Consider the following 8,490-nt stretch of genomic DNA (forward strand, 5'->3'; position numbering starts at 1 on the left):
CTGCCTTGCAGGCCTTTAATTGTTTATTAATATGTAGCAAGAGAATTCACTTCATACCCCTTAAAAATCCTTCCAAAATGAATAACCTATAGAATTATAGGTTGAGCATATAATTTATCATCTAAGCTGGGATACTTTTCAGAGGGAAAGGAGAACTAACCAGATGTGATGGTGGGACAGTTGATGTGAATGTAGACCATCCCAGGCAAATCCGAATATGTAGTCATTCTACAAACAATGCACATTGAATCTTTTCCTACCTCCCCAAGTAGCCAGTTTTTAAAATGATCCCAATCTTTGTTGTATATACGTATATATGTTCCAGTAAAATTCTAGGTAAGGATCCTTTTGAATTCCTGACTATCGCAAATCTCTTGGGGTGTGGGTCTGCACAACTTTTACAGGGTACTTCAACAGTGATTTTATTGAAGGCCTGTATGTATCACTTATTTGTCACATTTAACATTGTGTCATGACAGGAAATTCTTTTCTTAATTTAAACTTTTATTTTAGATATAGGGGTGTATATTTAGGTTTGCTGCATTGGTATATTGCACCCAGACAGGGAGTTTAGTACCTGAAAGATAGTTTTGCAATCCACACCCTTTTCTCTTCCTCCCCACTTTAGTAGTCCACAGTGTCTATTGTTCCCATATTAATGTCAATGTATGCTCCATGTTTAGCTCCCATTTATCAATGAGAATATGTGGTATTTGGTTTTCTGTTCCTGCATTAGTTCTCTTAGGACTGTGACCTCAAGCTCTATCCATTTTTCTGCAAAGGATATGATTTTATTCTTTTTTACAGCAGCATAGTATACTGTAGTGTATAGGTACCACATTTTTCAATCCAGTAAACCATTGATAGCCACCTAGGTTAATTCCAAATCTTCTCTACTGTAAATTTCATGGTGATAAACATCCAAAAAAATGTGTCTTTTTTGGATAATGATTTATTTTCCTCTGGGTATATGCCCAGTAATGGGATTGCTAGATCAAATGGTAGCACTGTTTTAAGTTCTTTGGGAAATCTACATACTGCTTTCCACAGTGGCTGAACTAATTTACATTCTCACCAATAGTGTGTAAGTGTTCCCTCTTCTCCACAAGCTCACCAGCATCTGTTATTTTTTTACTTTTTAGTAATGACCATTCTGACTGGTGTGAGATGGTTTTCATTGTGGTTTTATTTGCATGTCTCTGATTACTGATAATAAGCATTTTTTCATATGTTTTTCTGCTGCTCGTATCTCTTCTTTTGAGAAGTATCTATTCATATGGTTTGCCCATTTTTAATGTGGTTACTTGATTTTTGCTTGTTGATTTGTTCAAGTTCCTTATAGATTCTGGATATTAGACCTTTATCAGATGCATGGTTTAAGAATATTTTCTCCCATTTTGTAGACTGTTTATTGATAGTTTCATTGCTGTGTAGGAGCTCTTTAATTAGGACCATTTATCAACTTTTGGGTTTTTTTGCATTTGATTTTGGGGAGTTAGCCAAAAATTCTTTGCCAAGGCCAATGTCAAAAAGGGTATTTCCTAGGTTTTCTTCTAACATATTTATAGTTTGAGGTCTCACATTTAAATCTTTAATCCATTTGAGTTAATTTTTTTTTTTTTTTTTTTTTTTTTTTTTTTTTTTTTTTTTTTTTTTTTTTTTTTTTTTTTTTGAGACGGAGTCTCGCTCTGTCGCCCGGGCTGGAGTGCAGTGGCCGGATCTCAGCTCACTGCAAGCTCCGCCTCCCGGGTTTACGCCATTCTCCTGCCTCAGCCTCCCGAGTAGCTGGGACTACAGGCGCCCGCCACCTCGCCCGGCTAATTTTTTTTATTTTTTAGTAGAGACGGGGTTTCACCGTGTTAGCCAGGATGGTCTCGATCTCCTGACCCCATGATCCGCCCGTCTCGGCCTCCCAAAGTGCTGGGATTACAGGCTTGAGCCACCGCGCCCGGCCTGAGTTAATTTTTATATATGGTGAAAGGTAAGGATCTAGTTTCATTCTTCTGCATATGGCTAGCCAGTTATCTCAGCACCATTTATTGACTAAGGAGTCCTTTTCTCATTGCTTGTTTTTGTTGGCCTTGTTGAAGATCAGATGAAGTTATACTCCTTTATTTCTGAGTTTTCTATTCTGTTCCATTGGTTTACATATCTGTTTCTGTAGCAGTATCATGCTGTTTTGTTTACTCTAGCCTTATAGTATAGTTTGAAGTCAGGTAGTGTGCTGCCTCCAGCTTTGCCTAGAAGTATTTTGGCTATTTGGGCTCCTCTTTGGTTCCAAGTCATTTCAGAATACTTTTTTTCTAATTCTGTGTAGAATGACATTGGTAGTTTAATGGGAATAGAATTGAATCTGTGAATTTCTTTGGGCCGTATGGACCTTGTAATGATCAAATAATGTTTTGGAATTAATGAAAATAGGGACACAACATACCAAAACCTCTGGGGGTTGCAGCAAAAGCAGTATTAAGAGGAAAGTTAAAAGCACTAAAAGCCATCATCAGACTTTTTTTTTTTTTTTTTTTTTTTTTTTTTTTTTTAGCTTTTAAGTTCAGACGTACAAGTGCAGGTTTGTTACATAAGCGAACTTATGTCATGGGGGGTTGTTGTACTGATTATTTTATCACCCAGATATTAAGCTTAGTACCCATTAATTTTTTTTTCCTAATCCTCTCCCTCTTCTCACCCTCCACCCTTCAAAGGACCCCAGTGTATTTTCTTTCCCTCTGTGTGTCCGTGTGTTCTCATCATTTGGCTCCTACTTATAAATGAGAACATGCAGCATTTGGTTTTCTGTTCCTGTGTTACTTTGCTAAGGGTAATGGCCTCTAGCTCCATCCATATCCCTATAAAATACACAATCTCATTTTTTTTTTCTATGGCTGCATTGTATTTCATGGTGTATGTGTACCACATTTTCTTTATCCAGCCTGTCATTGAAGGGCATTTAGGTTGATTTTGTTTCTTTGCCATTGTGAATAGTACTTCAACGAACATGCACATACATGTGTCTTTATGATAGAATTGTTTATATTCCTTTGGGTATATACCCAGTAATTAGATTTCTGGGTTGAATGGTATTTCTGTCTTTAGGTCTCTGAGGAAATGCCACACTGTCTTCCACAATGGCTGAATTAATTTACACTTCCACCAACAGTGTAAAAACATTCCTTTTTCTCCACAACCTCACCAGCATATTATTTTTTGACTTTTTAATAGTAGTCTTTCTGACTGGTGTTAGATGGTATCATGTTGTGGTTTTGATTTGCATTTTTCTAATGATCAGTGATGTTGATCTTTTTTCATGTGCTTCTTGGCTGCATATATGTCTTCTTTTAAAAGGTGTTTATGTCCTTTGTCCACTTTTTAATGGACTTTTTTTCTTGCAAATTTGTTTATGTTGCTTATAGATGCTGGATATTAGACCTTTGTTTGATACATGCTGTGATGGTTGATATTAGGTGTCAACTTGATTGGATTGAAGGATGCCTAGATAGCTGGTAAAGTATTGTTTCTGGGTGTGTCTGTGAGGATGTTTCCAGAGAAGATTGATATTTGAGTCAGTGGACTGGGAGAGGAAGACGCACCCTCAGTGTGGGTGCACACCATCCAGTTGGCTGTCAGCTCCTAGAACAAAGCAGGTGGAAGAAGGTGGAATAAGCTAGCTTGCTGAGTCTTCTGGCTCTTATCTTTTCCCCACACTGGATGCTTCCTTCCATTTTTCCTGTCCCTGGACATCAGACTCCTGGTTCTTTGGCCTTTGAACTCTTGGACTATTACACCAGTGGTTTGCCCGCGGCTCTCAAGCCTTCAGCCACAGAGTGAAGGCTGCACTGCCAGCTTCCCTGCTTTTGAGGCCTTTGAACTCAAATGGAGCCACTAGTGGCTTCTTTCTTCCTCAGCTTACAGATAGTCTCTCATAGGACTTCACCTTGTGATCATGTGAGTCAGTTCTGCCTAATAAACTCCTTTTCATATATACATATATCCTATTAGTTCTGTTCCTCTGGAGAACCCTGACTGGTACACATATTTTGCAAAAATCCTCCTCCATTCTGTAGGTCACCTGTTTACTCTGTTGATAGTTTCTTTCACTGTGTGGAAGCTTTTTAGTTTAATTAGAACTCATTTGTCAATTTTTGCTTTAGTTGCAATTGCTTTTGATGCCTTTGCCATGAAATCTTTGCTCATGCCTATGTCTGTATGGTATTGCCTCGGTTGTCTTTCAGAATTTTTATAGTTTTGGGTTTTACATTAAAGTCTTTAATTCATCTTGAGTTAATTTTTGGACCAGACAGATTCATAGCTGAATTCTACCAGGGGTACAAAGAGGAGCTAGTACCATTTCTTCTGAAACTATTTCAGACAATTGAAAAGGAGGGAGTTCTCCCTAATTCTGTGAGGCCAGCATCATCCTGATACCAAAACCAGGTGGAGATACGACAAAAAAAGAAACCTTTAGGTCAATATTCTTGATGAATGTTGATGCAAAAGTACTCAATAAAATACTAGCAAACCGAATCCAGTAACATATCAAAAAGCTCATCCACTATGATGAAGCGGGCTTTATCCCTGGGATGCAAGGTTGGTTCAACATGTGCAGATCAATAAATGTAATTAATCACATAAACAGAACTGAAGACAAAAACCACATGACTGTCTCAATAGGGATGCAGAAAAGGCCTTCAATAAAATCCAATATCCCTTTATGTTAAAAACTCTCAATAAACTAGGTATTAAAGGAACACACCTCAAAATAATAAGAGTCATATATGACAAACTCACAGCCAACATCGTACTGAATGGGAAAAAGCTGGAAGCATTCCCCTTGAAAATCAGCACAAGACAAGGATTCCTTCTGTCACCACTTCTATTCAACAAAGTATTGGAAGTTCTGGTCAGGGAGATCAGGCAACAGAAAAAAATAAAGGGTATTCAAATAGGAAGAGAGGAGTTCAAACTATCTCTATTTACAGATGACATGGTTCTATATCTGTAAAATCCCATTATCTAAGTCCAAAAGCTTCTTAAGTTGATAAGCAACTTCAGCAAAGTCTAAGGATATAAAATCAACGTGCAAAAATCACTAGCATTCCTATAAACCAACAACAGTCAAGCCAAGAGCCAAATCAGTAGTGACCTCCGTTTCACAATTGCCACAAAAAGAATAAAATATCTAGGAACACAGGTGAAGGATCTCTTCAAGGAGAACTATAAACCACTGCCCAAAGAAATGAGAGATGATACAAACAAATGGAAGAACACTCCATGCTCATGGATAGGACAAATCAATATCATTAAAATGGCCATACTGCCCAAAACAATTTATAGATTCAATGCTATTCCCATTAAATTACAATTGGCATGATTCACAGAACTAGAGAAAACTATTTTACAATTCATATGGAACAAAAAAAAGAGCATGAATACCCAAGACAATCCTAAGAAAAAAGAACAAACCTGGAGGCATCACACTAACTGACTTCAAACCATACTACAGGACTACAGTAACCAAAACAGCATGGTGCTGGTACAAGAGCAGACACATAGACCAATGGAACAGAATAGAGAACCCGGGAATAAGACCACACACATCTGATCTTCAAACATCCTGACAAAAACAAGCAATGGAGAAAGAATTCCCTATTAAATCAATGGTGCTTGGATAACTTGGCTAGCCATATGCAGAAGATTGAAACTGGACCCCTTTCTTACACCACATACAGAAACTTTAAAAAAAAGACATGTTTTGAAAAAATATTTGCTATCACACAGTTTGACTATACTCCTTATATAGAATGCATAAGTGTTGTTTGAAATGTCAAGAATAATATTTGGAATATAAAAAGCTAAAATTTCAAGCACAATGAAAATGTCTCTTTTACTTTCTTTGAAGTTGAGAGAAATATGGCTAGGCCCACTTCATAGGGGTAGATAATATAATGTTTGCAGATGACAAATTGAGCTACTTGAGACTAAATTTACTTACAAATTTTCCCATTTAGAATACCTCAATTTAAATGTTTCTGTATGAATTTAAGCAGTTTGATGCTTGCAGAGGTTGATCCATGGGGTTTAAGAAAAGACACCATCTTCATAACATAAAAGTGCAAGGTGAAGCTGCAAGTGTTGATGGAGAAGCTGCAGCAAGTTATTCAGATCTAGCTAAGATCAGATATTTAATGTACATGAAAGAGCTTTCTATTGGAAGAAGATGCCATTTAGGACTTTCATACCTAGAGAGATGTCAATGCCAGGACTCAAAGCTTCAAAGGACAGTCTGACTCTGTTATTAGGGGCTAATGCAGCTGGTAACTTTAAGCTGAAGCCAATGCTTATTTGTCATTCTGAAAATCATAGGGCCCTTAAGAATTACACTAAGTATACTCTAACTGTGTTCTATAAATGGAACCACAAAGCCTGGATGGCCACATATCTGTTTGTAGCCTGGGTTACTGAATGTTTTAACCCCTATGTTGAGAACTGCTCAGAAAACAAACAAGCAAAAACCACAAAGACTTATTCTAAAACATTACTGATCATTAACAATGCACCTAGTCATACAAGAGCTCTGATGAAAATGTACAAGAAATTAATGTTTTTATGACTGCTAACATAACATTCATTCTGTGCCCCATATATCAGGGAATAATTTTTACTTTCAGGTATTATTATTTAAGAAATAATATCTGGGCTGGGCAAGGTGACTCATGCCTGTAATCCCAGCACTTTGGGAGGCCGAGGTGGGTGGATCACCTGAGGTCAGGAGTTGGAGACTAGCCTGGCTAACGTGGTGAAACCCCATCTGTACTAAAAATACAGAATTAGCTGGGCATGGTGGTGGGTGCCTGTAGTCCCAGCTACCCAGGAGGCTGAGGCAGAAGAATAGCTAGAACCCAGGAGGCAGAGGTTGCAGTGAGCCGAGATCGCGCCACTGCACTCCAGCCTGGGCAACAGAGCGAGACTCTGTCTCCAAAAAATAAATACACAAATAAAAATTTTAAGAAAATTCCTCAAGGTAATCCACTAGGCTTAAAATTAATCTCTGGGACACATTTAAAGCAGTGTGTAGAGGGAAATTTATAGCACTAAATGCCCACAAGAGAAAGCTGGAAAGATCTAAATTTAAATGAATGAAAAGTTGTTTCTTATGGATGAGCAAATAAAGTGATTCTCTGAGATGGAATATATTTCTGGTGAAAATATTATGAACCTTGTTGAAACAACAATAAAGGATTTAGAATATTACAAAAACTTAGTTAATAAAGCAGCAGGAGGGCTTAAGAGGTTTGATCAGAATTTTGAAAGAAGTTCTGTGGGTAAAATGCTATCAAACACATACTACAGAATAATCTTTCATGAAAGGAAGAGTCAATTAATGTGGAAAACTTCATTGTTGTCTTATTTTAAGAAACTGCCATAGTCATCCCAGTCTGCAACAACCACTAGCCTGATCAGTCAGCATCTATTAATATCAGGGCTAGATTGTCCACCAGCAAAAAGATTGAAACTCACTGAAGTCTTAGATAATCATTAGTATTTTATCAATCAAGTGTTTTAAATTAAAGCATATACATTTTTAGATAAAATTCTATTGCACTCTTAATAGACTACAGTATGACATTAATATAACTTTTATATGCACTGAGAAACCAAAAATATTGTGTGACTTACTTTTTCTTGGTGGCTAGGAATTGAACCTACAATGTCTCCAAGGTAAGCCAAAATTTGGGGAAAAATTATGAATCAAAGAATTGATGAAAGACAAGAATAATCAAAGTGGGGAAAGCTGTAATTCAGAAGCAAAGTACTCAGATAACATGACTATTCATAAGATGAATTATTTTTTAAAATAGTTTCTGAAATGATAGAAATAATTACATTGTGAGTGGAACCAACAAGGTTTTAATGTGAATGATCTGTGATGAATTAGGCCCTCTTGGTGTTTTGTTGTTATATTCAACTCATAATTTACTGGACTGTTGTAGATGTAGAAAGACTGCGATAGTCTCTTATTACGACCTTACAAATAGTATGGATAAAAAAGAGCAAAATGATAGGTTAGTTGGACAAATTTCTAAGTGATGGCGCAACAATTGTCAGAGTATTAATTAATAAATTGATGTCACTTCGAAGACCACCCTCTAGCCTTATATCGCTTATATCTTCAACATTTTTGTTAGTAATTGTATAGGGAGGTTAGTTACACATTCAGCAAATCTTAATGTGATGCATGAATGAAAACAATCATGATGCATGGTATAGAAGACACGTAGAAAGGAACAGCTTCATTGTTGCTGGTATGTTGTATCTTTGTTCTCATTAATCTTTGATTAATTGCAACTGTTGGAAGGTTTTTATTTACATTAACTGAAAATATGTCTCCTTGTAACTTTTACTTATTTTACCAAGTTCTATTCCTAGGGGACTATAAAGAATGCTGAATTTTTTCTAACTAAAAGCTACTCAATTTTGGAAAATTGGATAATT

This window comes from Rhinopithecus bieti, unplaced genomic scaffold (genome assembly GCF_001698545.2).
Source record: "Rhinopithecus bieti isolate Rb0 unplaced genomic scaffold, ASM169854v2 scaffold_5260, whole genome shotgun sequence".
Classification (NCBI taxonomy): Eukaryota; Metazoa; Chordata; class Mammalia; order Primates; family Cercopithecidae; genus Rhinopithecus; species Rhinopithecus bieti.